Here is a 17,957-nt window from a genome sequence, read left to right as displayed (position 1 = left end):
AAACGCAGCAATATATTAGCGGCGGTCCTCGGGGTGTTGTGGTGAGTGACAGGAAACCCCGACGCGGCCGATCATGTCTCGCCGTGTTTTCTTTGTTTGTCTGGGAAGATGTTCAGGGAATATTTATGTGCATAAATTATACTGATATAGTGTGTTTACCTTCACATTTCTGATGCTGGCGGTTGGTTGCTTGTATTTGTAAGCATTATGAGGCGTGTAGACCTTGCGCGGCGGACGAGTTGGCACCATGTGTGTGTGCTTGTGTGTGTGTGTGTGTGTGTGTGTGTGTGTGTGTAGGTCACTCATTATCTCTAAGAGTATCACTGACAAGCCAACCCCACTCCTGTCCCTCCCTGAGTCCCTGCGTCTCTCCAAAATAAGCCAAGCTGTCAGGAAGCGCTGGATGGCGAGTCTGCTGTGAGGAAGCTGGTGACGCCAATGGCACGACCCTCTTTCACCTGAACGTGGGAGTCGAGGCGCTTACAAAACAACGCGGACTTTACATACTACATACCTTTAAATCACACCTGGCTAACTTACTCTCTTTAATTTTGTTTTATTAAGGAGGGTAACAAAAATATTCGAATTACCGCACTAAACAATACATTTAGTCAGAGTGAAGAAGGTTGATCTGCTGTGGCGAGACCTAAGACCAAACGGGAGAATGCGAGAGAAGAAGAGAAAAGGAAAAGCCGTGGAAGAGGCTCAAGCTTATTAAACAACTCATTCCCTGAAGAACGTTGAAATTTAGACAATAACACTTATTCGTAGAGTCATGGACAGTAGTCGTCTAACACGCCAGTTCACTTCCATTGTGGTCAGAATCTTCGAAGTGGGGAGAGACTCGAGGTTATTAAGCAACTAATTTCCTGAAGAACTTTATAGTTTAGACAGCTAAAGCACTTATTCATATTCTTAGTCGTGGCCAGTAGTCGTCTAACACACTACGCTTACTCACAATGTGTCTGCAACCTTCTCTCATTATATAAGTATCTCGATCTGCTAAGCACCTATCATTTGTCTGGTTCTGCAATGACTGTCAGGAGGCTGGAGGACTTCAGATTGAGACGCAACGTAAAGTAATGTGAACATGTCCAGAGGGTTACTCAGCTTGTGGCCACGACTGTACATGTGATTGTTCCTTGCATAGTGAGTGCAAGGGATGATGTTCACTTGCTGATTCTCCATTCAAGCTTAATTCAACTCAGTATTATTTATTTATTCATTATTATTATTTCTATTTATTTTTTTGTGTGTTACGTCACAGTCTGATATCTTACACTTCAAGAGTTGCTTCGGGTAGGTATTAAGCACAACAGCTATACAGCTTCAAGAATACAACATCGAACAGCTGCGCATGAGTAACACACGATGCATTGCTCTCCTTCGTTATGTTTTCCTGTTAGTTCCTCCGAGCGGCACCAGACGGCAACCGCGCCACACATAATTAATGAGTTAGGCTTTCTGATTCACGCAAAGCAGCTCAGGAAGACGCGCGGGACAGACACAGTGCAAGAAGAGACATACATACAGAGAAACAGAGGAAGATTATCTGACGAGAGGGACAGACAAAGTAGATGAGACAAACAGATAGAACCGTAGAGGAAAATTATTTGAGGTGAGGGACAGACAGTAAAAAAAGACAAAACCAGGTTATTTGACGTAAGGGACAGGTAGACAGGAAAAGAAGAGACAAACAGACGGAAGGACAGAGAAAAGCTTAACAGACAGCGACATACAGACACAGATAATCTCAAGTCACAGGTTCAGGTCAGACAGACTCCCGGCACACTCAGGAAATGCGACGAGAGGATGAATGCAAGGTGGGGAGGAATTGTTTCACGCCACGGAGACCTTCGGTGCGTATGTGGCGTAGAGGGAGCAGCGGGGCGGGGCGGGGCGAGGCGGCGAGGGTACTGTACACCTTGGACCGCGGGTAAACAGTCCCCCACCCCCCACCCCCCCACCACACCACCACACCACCACACTGACCGCGGTAAAACAAACACCGCCTCCCTCTCCCGCCCTCTTGTGAGTCGGCGGAACAGCCGAGCACACATCCGCAGTAGTGTCGATAGTAATGATTCATTGTCAAGATTAGGATCACAACAGCAGTCTTGGTTTGCACATGCCGCGCCGTCCGAACCCGCCCGCCCCCACGGTCAACAATGAATCTCCTCTCGCGCAGCGGCCGATCCTCTTTACACAGCTATCGTGAGTCGCCCGCACGAGGCTCATTTGTCACCGCGACACTACAGACCCGGTGATTATGATAGAGGGCGGCGGGCGCGACAAACGCACCCGCCGTGAGTGAGAAGTGAGGGGCGGGCAGGGCAAGTCCCGAGTGGCGCTGCGAGGTGTTGTCTGGCGGCACTTGTAATGGAAACATATGCTCTCACTATCGTAAATAAGTACAAAAGTTTCGTTAACGCCTCCATTTCCTGTTTGTCATATGCAGTCACGAATGCATCTCGAACACAGCGAGAGAAAGAACACAGAGAGAGAGAGAGAGAGAGAGAGAGAGAGAGAGAGAGAGAGAGAGAGAGAGAGAGAGAGAGAGAGAGAGAGAGAGAGAGTACAGCGGTATAGGGAGGTAAGCAGGGATGAGGGACAGTGTGGAGGGTGGCAAGCAGGGGGTGAGCGGCTGAATGGAAGGACTGCACACCCTACTAATCCTTGGGAACGTCAAATGACAGAATTCTTAAACATTTTGGCATTTCATATAAACTATATTCAAATGCCACATAACTGATTAGTCATACTCTTATGGGTGACTTTTTTTTTTTCCTTTTTTTTTCTACTAATGATGGAAAGTACATGTAAAACCATATATCACTGGACTCACAGAAACACTCCTAGAATCCGCCACCAGCTTCCACTACTTGTAATGATGCGTCTCAGCCTTCGTGTGAATGAAGCAAGTTGAGTTATTTGAGGAGGAGGAGGAGGAGGAGTAGGAGGAGGAGGAGGAGGAGGAGGAGGAGGAGGAGGAGGAGGAGGAGGAGGAGGAGGAGGAGGAGGAAGAAGACCAATAACGTTAATCTGACATAGAGAAACCGTAGATAAAATGAACAATGATAAGACAACAACATCATCATCATCATCATCAACAACCAACAAACCAAACCACTCACTCATCCACTTACCCGCCCATCCACCCATCGAAAAGCAGTCACAGAGTCACAGAAGGCGGCGGGACCAGCACTGCCGAACCCAGCACTGCAGGAACGCTCTCTTGTCTGTCCCCGCCCGTGCCCGCCCGTCCCCGCCCGAGGCCCGCCGCCGTCTCCACCCTCCCTGAAGGCAAGGCTTTGGCCACGGGTTGCAGGCAGGCAGGCAAGCAGGTAGTGGGGGGGGGGCAGGTGAGAGGAGGGAGGTTATGTAGGATACCAGTGGATGTAGGATACCTGCTGTGAAATGACTACCGCCACCACCACCACCACCACCACTACTGCCACCACTACCACTACCACAACCTCCTCCTCCTCTGACTCAGATTCTGACTCCTCTTCCTCCTTCTATTCATCCCCTTCCTCCGACAATGACAACAACAACAAGAGCAACAACAATAAGCTGCGTGTCAAATGCCAGAATCAGGAAGGTTTGCAAATTTAGGTAAAGTACAAACTACACTCTATTTGGATTCACTGCATGGTGTATGGAAAATTCCTGCTCCTTCACTCCTGATGCAGTGCTGAGAATGTGAGGGTAGCAGTGCGTGTTGCGTCTCGCCCCGGCGCCTCACTTGCCTCACTCTGACTGCGACCACGGGACACAGGTGAAAAGAAGGAATGAACCAGAGAGAAAGAGAGAGAGAGAGAGAGAGAGAGAGAGAGAGAGAGAGAGAGAGAGAGAGAGAGAGGCGGGGGTCAGGCCACCAGGAATGACTTGCTGTGAACATCAACAAACACGGGGCGGCCGCGGCCACTCCAGCCGCCCATCAGACGCCCATCAGGACCCTGAGGTCATCGCTGGCCATCGCACGCCCGTCAAACACATTCGCATCCAATGATACGTGGATTTAACCCTTAAGGCAAATATATCACGTCGTCCCATGTTGGTACGCCAAACTTGACGCGGCGTGGAGGCCCACAGCGCGCCACAGCACAGCGACCTCCACCTCACGCCACACCTGCACTCTAACGCATCGCCAGCCCGTCCCTCTAAAAACACCTGGTCATTTCGCCACATAATGCAACGCTTGTGTCGCCGCAATGCATTCCTCCAGCAGTGACTCCCACCACCGCGCCTCCAATCCCTCTTTGGTCCAGGACAACTAAAGCTTCCGAGTTCCACTGGGAAACGTCCCTCTGAAAACACCTGCTGGTCATTTAGCAGCGATGGCTTCCTCCAGCAGTGACTTCCACCACCGAGTCTTCAATTCCTCTCTCATCCAAGACAAGACAACTAAAGCTCCAGAGTTCACTGGGAGACGTGAAGGCCTCATTGAGACGCAGGGGGCCCCCGCCATCGCCCACCACCCAAGCGGCCCTTCTCACTCGTGTGTTTGTCCTGCCTATACTTAGGGCCATCCAGAATGTTTGCGGCAGTGAGGCGGCTGCACTCGGCCAACCTATCCCATTCATCCCCAGTCTCCCCCGGTGCCACCTGCCGTGCTTCAATTCCCGAATGTCAGCACCGCCACAGCAGCTCACCGACACCAGGCCCGTTAGGCAACAGGCAGTGAAACAAGGAGTACCGGTCACTTCATACGGTGTTGCGGGGAAAGATATATAATGAAGTGAGGCATAAAATAGGATTTTAATCTTTAGGAGTCATCACTTTTCTGTCTTGGTATGTGGTGAATTGCCTGGCCATGTGTGTGTGTGTGTGTGTGTGTGTGTGTGTGTGTGTGTGTGTGTGTGTGTGTGTGTGTGTGTGTGTGTGTGTGTGTGTGTGTGTGTGTGTGTGTGTGTGTGTGTGTGTGTGTGTGTCGTCCCAAACTTCCACCCACTGATCAGCAGCAAGAAGGAATGGACGCACGGCGGTTATCTTAGTATAAACAAGTATCATTCGGCTAGAAGCAATACCACCGCACTTTTCCATAGCAGTGTTAGGTAACCCAAGCAAAATTGTGCTCCAGAACTACTACGCCCTGTAGAAAGCAAATAAGACGTGTTGGTATATTGTAAGGAGAAAAAATGACTCGTGTGGCCTGGTAGATCTGCACGACACACACACACACACACACACACACACACACACACACACACACACCCAGTAAGGCGCACAAACCCTCCTGCTGAGTCACTCTAAGGTTGGTTAATTGACGTAGCCTGTGTGTGTGTGTGTGTGTGTGTGTGTGTGTGTGTGTGTGTGTGTGTGTGTGTGTGTGTGTGTGTGTGTGTTACATGAAGCATCGGTATAATAAAGCTTCATTTCTTGTTGTTTGTTTTATTTTGTTTTGTTGTCATTGTTAAGATACTGTACTTTATCTTGTCTGTGTGTACGTAGTCAGTTTCTTTTCCTCTTTCTTATTCCCTTCTTTTTCTTATCCTTCTCCTTTTTCTCCTTCTTCTTCTTTTTCTTCTTCTTCTTCTTCTTCTTCTTCTTCTTCTCCTTCTTATCAGTATTTGTGTGTGTGTGTCAGTGTGTGTGTGTGTGTGTGTGTGTGTGTGTGTGTGTGTGTGTGTGTGTGTGTGTGTAGTCCTCTCACATGATTAAGGACATATTGATCAAACGAACCATTATACACTAAAGTGCAAAAAAAGTACAATCTCTCTCTCTCTCTCTCTCTCTCTCTCTCTCTCTCTCTCTCTCTCTCTCTCTCTGAACATCCTTGATACCCTCCCACTGACAGCATCTCGCCCTGCATGACTCCCACATGTCCTTTTCCTCCTGTCCAACTCCCTTCCCACACTGCACCTCACCTTTCCTGTCACCTGTCCCTGGTTGAGAGTCACTTGTCTCCATTCTGTCCCTTTCCTCCTGTCACGCACCCTCTCCACACTGCACCTCATCTTTCCTCTGCTGTCTGTTTGTGGTTCAGAGTCACTTGTCTATACGCTTCTCTCCACATGGGAAGGCAAAGACTAAGGGAGTCCGATCTGACAGCATGGTCTGATTCACATTGGTCTGATATGCTAAGAAAATATAAAGGAATACAAAGGAAGGAAGGGCGTTAGTGTGCTTCCTTTCTTAAGAAGATAAAAGCATAGGGGAAGCTGCAAAGAGTGACGTTGTTCGAGCTGCCAGTATAATCTGATACACACAGGCTTAGTATAATAAGAAGGTGGGTGTTAGTGTGTTCCCTCCCTAACACAAGGACATAAGAAAATTATGGAACCCACCCCCCACACCACACGGTCGCTAGCACAGTGGAAATGTCCTTGCATTTCACTTCACATACTATGGTTCGTATCCCGCGCAGTTCGCATAGTTTTCATTGAGCATAGCGAGCAGCAGTCGTCCTCCCAGCGCAAGGTGCGGTGTGCGGAGGAGCCTCAGCCTCACCCATAGACCAGACTACAGGAGCTCCAGGCTTTCTCCGCGAGGGTACAGCTGGCGGTCAGGAGTCCACCACGTGATGCCCAAGACCTCTGCTGGGTGAATTACACACACACACACACACACACACACACACAGCAGAGGAAGCCTTCAGGTATGCACACTCTGAGGTGAAGCAGTAGGAAATAGTGGAACTCGGACCCTCGAACACTCAGCCACTCAGCCACTCGGACACTGGGACACCCGCAGCGACACGCGTGAAGCTCCTTACCAGCAAGTGACGCGGCCACTTCGATATACTGATTGCCCGACACGTCCTAAGTTCCTCGTCTCGCCTGGTCCGGGTTGCGCCGCTGGAAAAGGGCCTCTGTGGTGCCCCGCGTCAAGGCTGGAGGTCTGCCCGCCATCCTGCGCCGCCGCTACATATGACTTTCATATCAAAGTGGAGATGATTCAGACATTCCTGAGTCTCGTGTCCTGCTACCTCGGGGAATTAATCTGAGCGAGGAAAACTGTTGCCTCCTGGTGGAGTGTTGCGCCAATTCTGAAAGGCCTTCCACTGGCGGGCCATAGCAGCAATATCAGACGAAGGGGCCCCTCTTGCCCATGGGCCTACCGGGGCTGGGGACGAACCGCAATGGGAAGAGTCACACCGCTGTGGGAAGGGAGTGTCGCACGTCTTTCACTAACAGTTACTTTCTCAGAAGGTTTCCAACGCTCCACACAGTTTCGACTCGTCTGGGGCCGGTCAGCGACTATGATGATTTTTATGACGCCCGCTTAACATTTAACGAGGACACCTCCGGCCCGGACCCGCCAGGACCCGCCAGGACCCACCGTCACCCTGCCTCCCTCCACCACCTTCACGCTGCGTGCCCTCGCCGCCGTGCACGGGGAGGGCCGCGATGGAGGCATGCAGAGAGGCAAGGAAGACAATCCGAAGACAGGCCAGGACAGCAGCCAGCCGCAGAGGCCAATGACAAAGCAAAGAGAGGTTTCAGGCCAAAGAATAATGTAGTAAAGTCATGGCGGCTTTCCCTCCGCCCTGCATGCAAAGTGTTGCTCGTCCCCTTGAGGCCCCCCACCCCTCCTCGCTCTCTTTATCCCTTCCACTCCTCCCCCTCCCACCGCCCGCCACCGTTGCCCCGCCACACTGATGACCGGCGTTCCAGCGAGGCGCCGCCCCTAAAGGAGTCCCCTATCCACCAGGCCGAGCCACGAGCCCCGGCCACGAGGAGCCCGAGGGGGTGGTGCCGGTGGACGTTTACTACCTGACGTGATGGGCAAGACCAGTGAAGGAGGTGCCTCCCTCTCCCGCCCTCCCCCTCTCCTCCTCCGCCCCTCGCCTTGCCTCGGCCCCTCGCCCGCTCGGGATAATGCTGTGAGAAAGATGCGCGTAATCACAGTTCAGGGAGGCTGCCGTGATTAATAGAAACTCCATAGGAAGCCCCATAGCAACGACTGCCGCGACTGTTACCAACTCAGGGAGAATTCCACTTGTTTTGACTTATTCTACTATTGCTACTGCTACCACCACCACCACCACCACCACCACTACTACTACTACTACTACTACTACTACTACCACCACCACCACTACTACCACCACCTACCCGTAGATGAGACGAGAATACACAAACTCTTAAACCTCTTCTTTGAATCCTTGCAAGTTCCAATGTCACCATCCTCAAATGTTCTACGTCAAGCCTGTTAATATCCGACTAAAATCATTGAAACTACTGAAGAGAATGTAAATAAGGACACCTCTCCTGACTACTGCAGCATCATTAGTAAATAAACACCCATACACTCAGTCCTGATCGTGTGGCATTTGTACGGAGAAGTGAATGGTGAGAGCTTAACATGAACGCGATAAACGTAAGACGGATGGTTTGTCTACATGTACATTGTAGGTTTGGCATATCAGAGTTCATAGAAAGCAAGGGAATGGATCTGCGTGAATGAGCAAACCATTTTATAAGAGTGAGTAGAGGTTCTTGTGTTGGGCCTTGACTTTACTGCACGCGCCTGCCGTGAGGTACGACGCTGTAATTTTATGCACGAGATAAAAAAATAATGATAATGATAATAAACAAGTAAAAAAATAAATCAAATAAACAAATAGATAAAGCGAATAAATAAATATGTAAATGAACATAATAAGTCAAATAAATAAATAAAGTAAAGATAGGAAGAGTGGAGATAGTAAGATAGACATCAAGACGGGGCTACGTTAGGCGCCATTATGTATACATCCCCTGATCAACATTCGCGGCAGGAGTCCCCTCAGTGTGCAAAGCTTCCAAAAGTCTCGGAAGCCTTTCCCTGTGGACTTGTCCTGCCCATGAGCTGAGTCCATGTCAACTATCTAAGCCCTGCCCACGATCCAAAGCTCTGCCCATGATATAAGGACCTGACACTAACTAAGCCCCTGGCCACTGTCAAGATCTGCCCACGGTGTAAGCTCCCGCCCACTGTCTAAGCTCCTGCCCACGATCTTAGCTCCTGCCCACCATCCAAAGCCCTATCCATGATCTAAGACCTTGCCATTAAGTCCCTGCCCACTAACGAAGCCTTCGCCAATTGTCTAAGCACTTTCCCGCTGTGTAAGGCCCCTGCCCACGGTCTAAATCCCTATGGCCCTGCTGAGGAGTTAAGGTCATGCCCATAATAACAGCAGGTTGAGTTTACAGCCATGCACTGGTCACCACATGACCTAAGGCCATCCCATGACTGTTCCTGACACGCACTGCTTGGCGCTAACGATACAGCTCACTGAAAACTACTCATATTACTTCACATGTTAAGGAGCGACACACACACACGCACACACACACACACACACACACACACACATATACGTGTACTTACCAAGGAAATTCGTTTGGAGACCGATTCCGGTCTCGGGGGCGCCAGTGTTGATCTTGGTCTTGGACATCTGAGGTTTCAAAGCTTGAGGCGCCACACTTTGTAAACACCAAGCAGGAGCACGAGTCTGCAAGGGAGAGAAGACACACACTCAGTCATGATGAATGCTTATATGGATGGTGTTTTTTTTTTTCTTTTTCTTTCTCTTCTTTCTTTCCCTTTATATATATTCATATAATTTATATGGTGTTGTGGTGAGCAATAAACCATTCCTTGTGTTTGGTAGTACGCGTCCAAACACCGCAGCAAACCCCACACACACACACACACACACACACACACACACACGAGGGCGGGAGTGGGGTGTCTGGCCTCTCAGAACTGCAGGACAACGAGCTCACAAATCCTGGAGTGTTATTATATTACAACTCCGTGACCAGAGGAGGGCGCCGCGTGAGGGAGGGCCGAGCAACTCACCGGCTGGGACTGCGAACCCGGTCTGATGCATGGCGCTCAGAATATTGCGTATTAACTTTTTCACAGCTAGACATTCGTTTCCCACAATCCCTTGCAACTTCTGAGCTTGTTAAATATTTCTGTAGTCTATGAAATGCGAAATCTATCTTTTATCTTATCACTATTTGTCGAGGCAAACCAGATTTTTATACTGTTGTGGAAGTTACCAAAATACGAACATGGCAATGAGAAGGTTAATTAATGTGCAATGTTCCTGAGCTACTACTACTACTACTATTACTACTACTACCTGAATCTACTACTACTACTACTACTACTACTACTTCATGTAAGCTATTTCATTGGCTATTTCTTTTACGTTCATTCCTTTCTTCTCCTTCTTCTCCAAAACCTCCATCATAAGTAAACCTTTTCATGGAATTCCCTTAAGAGAAAGACAAAAATGTAAATACAAGTTTCTTTTCTTTTACTGGCGAGGAGACTTTTCACCCACAATAATTCTCTAATACACGCTGTTCATCTCGCAGCGGAAACATTTCTCTAATGGTTTTCTTCTCTTATCCTTTCATCTTTCTCCTCCCTGTTATAAAACACTATCGTGAGTAAATCTCCTCTCGAAAGACCCTAAAAAAATGTTAATTCGATTATTATGGCGTTTCTTTCCTTCTTTTTTCCCACAGACGGAGAGGGATACTTTCGCCGTATGAGTCTGACAATGAAACACCAGTAATTATGGACAGTGAGCGTGCATGCGACAAGAGATGCAGTGTGACGGTGGTTCTCACGGCGCCTCGCTCACCATCACGACTTGGGGCACCTCGCCGAGCAGGTTCTCGCTGGCTCGGGCGGCGGCGTGCGTGGCGGTGCGTTCCTTGGCCCCGGCTGAGGGTGTAGCACGACGCCCCGTCCCGGACACCAAGCACATTGCCAGCCAGGGGTGTCTTCCCGCCCATGCCTCGGCCTCAGGATAGCCTCGCGGAGGACTGATGACACAGATAAGAGAAATATTCGTGTGTTGTTTTTTTCTGAAGGCGGAAATTTTGAGAACTCGTCGAATAAATGCAAGCAGTATTTTTCCCTTGAATAGAATCTTGCACTGGCCAGAAGAACTTGTCATATAAAGGCAGACGTAGTAATTCTCCTATTACCAGACTCTTGCACTGGCCAAGCACTGCGGGATCTTGAGGAAAGCTTGGCATATAAAGGTAGGCACAGTAATTTTCCTTGACCAGACTCTTGCACTCGGTAGATGCCGCGGGATTTTGAGAAGAGCTTGTCAGATAAAAGCACAGTATTTTCATATGAACAGACTCTTGCACTGGCTAGGTATCGCCACCACGCGTCGCATCAGACAAGGATACGTAGGCACATTGTGAATAAGAGCGTCAGAAGCCCCACGCCGCTTATCCTTCAGTGTATCTCTGCTTCAACACTGCCGGTGGAAATCAATGCTGGCGTAAGTAGTGATCGGAGCAGCCTGTGATATCCGTGCCGCCCAGTCCCATCCCGCTGCCTGAACTGCGTGGCTGCTAAACGGTGGATGCTGTATTGTTGTCCCTGCATCCACTAAATCATGACTAAGAAACAATACTACAACATAACATAAGGGAAGCTGCAAGAAGCCATCATGCCTACACGTGGCAGTCCCTGTGTCGAACGTGCCTATCTATTTCCACTTACCATCTTCAACCATCAGTTTGTCTAATCCTTCTCTTCAGACTCCCTTGTAAAAGTTTGGCATTAAAGGCGTGGATCCGAAATTTTCTTTTGTTTCTGCTTCGCTGAGTGATTGCGCCTCTTGCCTCTCCCTCCCTCCCTCGCTGATTGGAGACTTAAGACTACTTAGTATCATTAACTTTTACGTATTTTCTCTCTCCCTCCCTCTCCCTCTCTCCATCCCTCCCTCCCTCCCTCCCTCCCCACCACTCTCTCTCTCTCTCTCTCTCTCTCTCTCTCTCTCTCTCTCTCTCTCTCTCTCTCTCTCTCTCTCTCTCTCTCTCTCTCAGATAACCCGCTGCACGGCTGAGTGATGAACACCTCGGGCCAGTGACGCATGAAGCGGATCCCTCACGCGGGATGAGAGGTGCGTGTGTCCAGCGGCGCGAGGAGCCTCATGCAAACGGTCCGTGCAAGATGGATCTAGGGCGCGTCTCCCGGCTCGTGCTGGGGCCTGGGGGCGGTGCGTACCTCCCACCGCCGCCCCTGACACCCAGGCACAAAGAACACTGAGAGGAAGGCGATAAGCCCCACCTCCTCCCGTGCCGGGGCCGCCCAGCCGTGAGCCCGCCGCGCCCCGCCTGACCCTCGCTTCACGACTCAGGCACAGCCGCGGCCATCACCACAAAAGATTATTGAGGAGAAATCTTCGGTGTCCGACACACGAGTAATCAGACACGGCGGGTCGGGGTTCAGCCATGATCTGACCCACACACGCTGACTTATTGCAATAATTATACAGCCGCGGTCCATCCCGGCTCATCGCTGCGGCGCGGCGGGATTACCGACGCACAGAGGAAGGACCAACTTGACTTTTGTTGAAAATCCCGTGTGACTGGCGGCGCTGGTCACGCGAGGCACTCTGCGACCGCTCAGCTGCGCCGCGACGCTTAAGGATGCACGCGCTGATGAGGCTCCTCGGCGAGGCGAAGCGAGGCGAGGCGAGGCTCTGCGCGGCCTTAGCTTAAAATGAAGATATGAAGATTTATTTGAGAAGTCCTGACAGGCGGGAGCGGCAGTAACGAGGCTTGCACCACGAGAAGCTTCCTCCTATCTCTCGCTCATCTTAATAAAGCTGCACCAAAATATAATACACCTGAACTCACTCTTAAGTTGGACGGCGCCCCGCGGGACACGCCAGGCTGGAAGGCGCGATCCGGTCACCCCTCAACCTGGGGGGAGTGAAGGAAATCCTGCGTCACTCGGGGGGCGGCGACCCCTGAGAAGCCGGCAAGGAGGTGGTCACGATTTTATTACATTTGTGGCTGAGTGTGTGCGAGCGTGTTGTCTTTTTCCTTTTTCCAGTGGCAGAGAGAGAGAGAGAGAGAGAGAGAGAGAGAGAGAGAGAGAGAGAGAGAGAGATGGTGTGTGTGTGTGTGTGTGTGTGTAGACTGCGAGGTTGTCACGATGCGGTGTGCTGGTGTTATTGTGGTGATATTCTTATTATTGCTGTTGCTGTTGTCGTTGTTGTTGTTGAAGCTATAATTGTTGTTGTTGCTACTGTTGTTCTTCTTCTTTGTGTTCATGCTGTTGTTCTTCACTTCCTTTCTTTTTTTTCCCTTCATCTTTCGTTCTTTCTCTTGTTCTTGTTATTCTGCTTGTTTTTGTTCTCATGCCTTTCTTCCTCTTCATCATCTCTGTCATCTTCCTCGGCAGTTTCCAGTACAGACCATCAGAAGTTCCCGAGACAAGACCACAAGACCATAAGAACATTAGAAAGCAAAGGGAAGCTGCATGAAACCGTCAGACCTACAACTACCAATCCCCTACACCAACAGGCAAGACACAGCAATACATTAAGGAATACTACACTCTTATGGCTCAACATTTTCCCCTTATTGTAAGATGCACGCACGATTGATGAAGGTGCTGGTGGTGGTGGTGTTGTTGGTGGTGGTGGCGGTGGTGGTGTTGACAATAGCGGAAGTGATAGCGGTGGTCAGAGTAGCGGAAGTGGTGGTGATGGTGGTGGTGGCCGTGGTGGTGACGGTGGTGGAGGATAGAAACGTGCTTGTGGTGGTAATATTGGTGTGGTCGGAGAAGAAGGAGGAGGAGGAGGAGGAGGAGGAGGAGGAGGAAGAAGGACAAGAACAAAAAAACAAAAAACAAAAAGAACAAGAACAGGAAAGAGAACTAGAAGTACAAAAAGAGAAAAGAAAATGAAGAGGAGGAAGAGGAGGAGGAAGAGGAAGAGGAAGAGGAAGAGGAAGAGGAAGAAGAGGAGGAGGAGAAGGAGGAGGAGGAGGAGGAGGAGGAAGTGGTGGTGGTGGTGTATGAAAGAGCTCTGGTCATCGTGTAAATAAAAAAGAAAAAGAAAATAAAAGAAAAAAGAAAATAACTATGTGTGTGTGTGTGTGTGTGTGTGTGTGTGTCTTGGTTAGATTACACATGCAGAACTGAAATCCCCAACTAGACAAACAGAATACGAGAAAAGACACACAGGGACACAGAATTTCACCAAGCAGCTTAAAACTGTACACATACCACAGGCCCTCCCGCTAACCCACGGCACAGAAGGAGGAGGAGGAGGAGGAGGAGTTTCACGGAGTCTTATCTACCTCGTCTTCTCAATGCGCCGCCAGAACCACTACAGCACTCTAAGCGATGCCTGATAAGCCCGGCCAAGAATAGGTCGTTGCAGACACAGATGCAAATTGCCCCTACATCAGCTTGCGAGGGTCTGCTACACTTAACAAGCTATAGCTGCCCCGCCACAAGCCACCCACCCCTTGTTGTACCAGCATCACGAGCCAGTCACACAAAACGCATGCAGAAGGTGGCTATAATGAAACCTGCCATAACCCATCTTCTTGAAAAATTGAGAGAGTGGCCATCATCTCTTCTTTTTATCTAGTCATTTCTCCGCTTGATGTTTCTGAATTCTCTTCGCCACAGCTAGAGATAGTCACGCGCGGATTTCTTGTGGAATTTCTTGCTTACTTTCTGGCTTTCTCTTGCTCTCTTTGTCAATGGCCCATGGATCATTAATTGTTCTGTGGCCGCACCTCTGTTGAAGCTACACGGTTTTGTAAGGGTTTTTGTATGATTCTCTCTCTCTCTCTCTCTCTCTCTCTCTCTCTCTCTCTCTCTCTCTCTCTCTCTCTCTCTCTCTCTCTCTCTCTCTCTCTGGCTGAATTAGGTTATGCATTCCTATCTTGTTTCGAAAATGAACGCCAAATTGACTTTATATTCCAAGCAAATCTCTTATTTACTTTTAAGATGCCAGGTTATTAAAGAATTCTCTGCCGGGAGTCGAGAGTAATCCCAATGAGGGTGCTTGCCAGTTTTTTCCTTTGGATTGCGGGGAGGTTTGTGTATATGCTAATAAGAAGTGTGCTGGGAATAATATGTAGAGACATCCCCTGCCGCCCCACGCCAGCCAGGCACTGCACGGTGGGTACAAACACGTCCTGTTGACCCACTGGCACCGCCGCTCTCACCACATTGACGTTAGCATGATTATTGCCTTTGATTTAATAAGTTTGCTGGGAAGATTATGCAGAGACACCGCCGCCGTCCCACGCCAGCCAGGCACTGCGAGGGGGACACAAGCACACGCCGCTGACCCACTGACACCGCCACTCTCATCCTATAGACGAGTATGTGAGTGTCATGGTTTTGATTTCATAACTTTGTAAAAATTTGAATTGATTTTTATAACCTTGTAAAAATTTGAAAAGTTTTATTTTCTTTATTTATTATCGTATTTATTTACTTCTAATCTTATGTACTTTTCAATTTATTTATTAGTATTTTCTTTTTAATTCAGGCGGGAGGGTGTGATGCGCCCCACGTTCCCCATGCTGTAGTCGCCGCCGCGGGCTTCCTGAGGGGCCGTGCTGGCGCTCTTCCCTGGGGCGAGTCTGGTTCATCCTCTCAGGACACTCGGTGAATCCTTTGGTGCTTCCATTTCTGGTCGATTTATTGTTGGCTTGATAGATGACGACTGCTATTATCTGGTGGGATTCCAAAGGATCTGTCCTGAGGCCCTTGCTCTATTATACGCTCAGCTTAGCAGCAGCAGCAGCAGCAGTGTGGCTCAGCAGACACCCTCACTGTACACCAACACGTCTCCTGGTGTACTTTCTTCCTATGTAACCATAAAAAATTATTTTCTTTATCGGTTAATGATCTCTAGAACTTAATAACCTGATACTTTGATTATTTCATATCTATGCTTATCACCAGACAGACAGACAACCTCACCACAAGGAACAGCAAGGGGAGCTTCATCTCTAATCCTGCTGTCATTTCTAGACAATTCAGGAAAACCCTGGTGGTCTTCACTGCCTTCAAAGCTGCCCCCCTGCCGCCACTCATCACGGTGATAGCCTCACAGTGCCCAGCTACTCTGACAGTATTCAGCTGTCCCTCCGCTCCACACGACTTGTCCTGGACAGAGAATATCGGTATCTGGAAACAATGTTTTCATTCTTTCGAATCGTATGAGTAAATTCCTTCCCTCCTCCCAAATCCAGTACCGTCCAGGGCCTCGCCCGCCTCCGGGAGTCGCGTCCCTGGACACAATGGTACATTTTTTCCTCTGTACAGGAGGGAAGGTCACGTATGCTTCTTCGTCCTTGCCTGGCTGACACAGTTCTCCAGGATTACCATAATACATAAACTAAGTCACCACTGTGACACCAGCAGCTGAACAACACTGTTACCGCACAGCTTCCGCCACGTGTGCCTTGCTGACGCTCACCACAACGCTCCTTTGTGGTAAGGAATGCAAAGTTGCACACACTTGCTAAAACAAGGAACGATATGCAAAAAAAACACGCACTCTGAAGCACTTGGAAGGGTTCACGGCAGCATTCGAAGCCCTTGTCGACACGCACACTCGGACAAGTGCGCGGTAGAGGTGGTGGCTCGCACGAGTATATCCCAAGGGACACAGATCCTAGCCCGGGGACATGCCCTCCCTTCCAGCCAGCCACCGCCGAGGACCTGGAGTGGACGGGAGGGATGGAAAGAAAACGACAGTCTGCGCCCCGTGGCAGGAACTCCGAGTCCCCAGCAGCCCCCGCCAGGCAGCTGCTGGGGCGCCTGGATGGACAGCTGTGCGGGGCCTGAGCGGGAGAAGGTAAAATGTTGAGTGGGAGAGGGAGGAAAGTGTCTCTAAGTCATCAAAGTGTGCAGACTATAGTAAGTTTCACGACGCTGCAAATACTTCTCTTAATTCTGGATATTTTCTTTTGGGACATGATATCTTCAGTGAGTTTTATTTCTTATCTTTTTTTCTCGCTATGTTTTGTTTTTGTTACTCTTGGCCAGAATCCTTTCATAAAAAAAAAAATTATGTATTCCATTGCATTCCTATGTTGTCCGACACCTTCACTCTCTTTTTACTCTCATCACTACTGTGTCTTCCTCGCCAATACACAAGTTAAGCATCAGCCTTAACTCTCTACTCCCTCTCATTCTTATTTTATCCTCAAATAAGCCAGAATCCTCATTACCTCATCGTCTTTTCCTATACTAAGTAACAACGGTCATTTATTCTCATCAGTACAGTGTCTTCCTCACCAATACACAAGTTAATTATCAACTTAATTATCTTTCTTCTCCATGTCATTTCTATTCTGCTCCAAAAGTAAGCCGGAATCCTCATTATCTTATCGTCTATTATACCATTCTATCCTTCAGTAAGTCAGAATTCCCATTATCTCATCACCTTTCCCTAAACTAAGCAACAAAGGTCTTTTTCTCTCGCCGTCCACTTTCTTCCTCACACATTGTCCAGGAAGAGGAAGCTTCAGGCACCGCGGGATTTAAACAGACTCACCTTACTGGGAATTCTTACTTTACGTCTTTCAGGAAGTCGTATAAGAGGTGATTCCTCCAAGGTTTGTTTTTGCGGGACCCGACCTGCTTGATTTTGTTTGGTGAGGTGTAATGTCTTTCTAACTTGAGTGTTGTTCGGAGTCTCTGTTGCGTTTCATGGTATTTCTTATTCAGGTGTTGCAGTATTTGATGAGTTTAATGTTTGAGAAGCTGTCATATTACATTTCTTGACTTAAGAACGTGAGAAAATGAGGGAAGATGTAAGAAGCCGTTAAGCCTACACGTGGCAGTCCCTGTATAAAACATGCCTATCTGTTTCCACCTATCATCCTCATCCATAAATTTGTCTAATCTTCTTTTAATGCTACCTAATGACTCAGCACTAACAGCCCGATTACTGAGTTTATTCCACTCATCCACCACTCCATTCTCTATTTCTTTCTACCTCTCTTTTAATTTGAAAGTACTGCTGTAAAACTAAATTATCTTTTTCTTCATATTTTTCTTTTTGTAATTCGTCGCAGTTTCTCATCGCGTGCACACATTTTTTCCTTCCCTTTCCTCCTTCCTAGGCGTGGACCGGTTTCACTTTGTTCCAGGAAATACTGTTATGTCATCTTACGTTTTTTTCGACTTGTAAGTGTTGTTCCGAAACTTTCTCA

The 17,957-nt window shown here is 48.8% G+C and overlaps 1 protein-coding gene across 4 annotated transcripts in view; it reads right to left on the bottom strand.

Annotated features, from left to right (window-relative positions):
- The window catches only part of LOC135106019 (uncharacterized), an 85,582-nt gene that overhangs the window by 21,994 nt on the left and 45,631 nt on the right, over positions 1-17,957 (bottom strand). For 3 of the 4 annotated variants that reach the window (XM_064014792.1, XM_064014794.1, XM_064014795.1), the window contains one exon: positions 9,319-9,442. The gene's annotated coding sequence lies outside the window, so the exon portion shown is untranslated. Of the gene's footprint in view, positions 1-9,318; positions 9,443-12,614; positions 12,635-17,957 lie in introns of those variants that run through there. The other variant, XM_064014793.1, reaches the window with a different exon arrangement.

Source organism: Scylla paramamosain, chromosome 12 (genome assembly GCF_035594125.1).
Source record: "Scylla paramamosain isolate STU-SP2022 chromosome 12, ASM3559412v1, whole genome shotgun sequence".
Classification (NCBI taxonomy): Eukaryota; Metazoa; Arthropoda; class Malacostraca; order Decapoda; family Portunidae; genus Scylla; species Scylla paramamosain.
The sequence above is the reverse complement of the archived record's forward strand: the minus strand, read 5'-3'. Positions and strand labels throughout refer to the sequence as shown.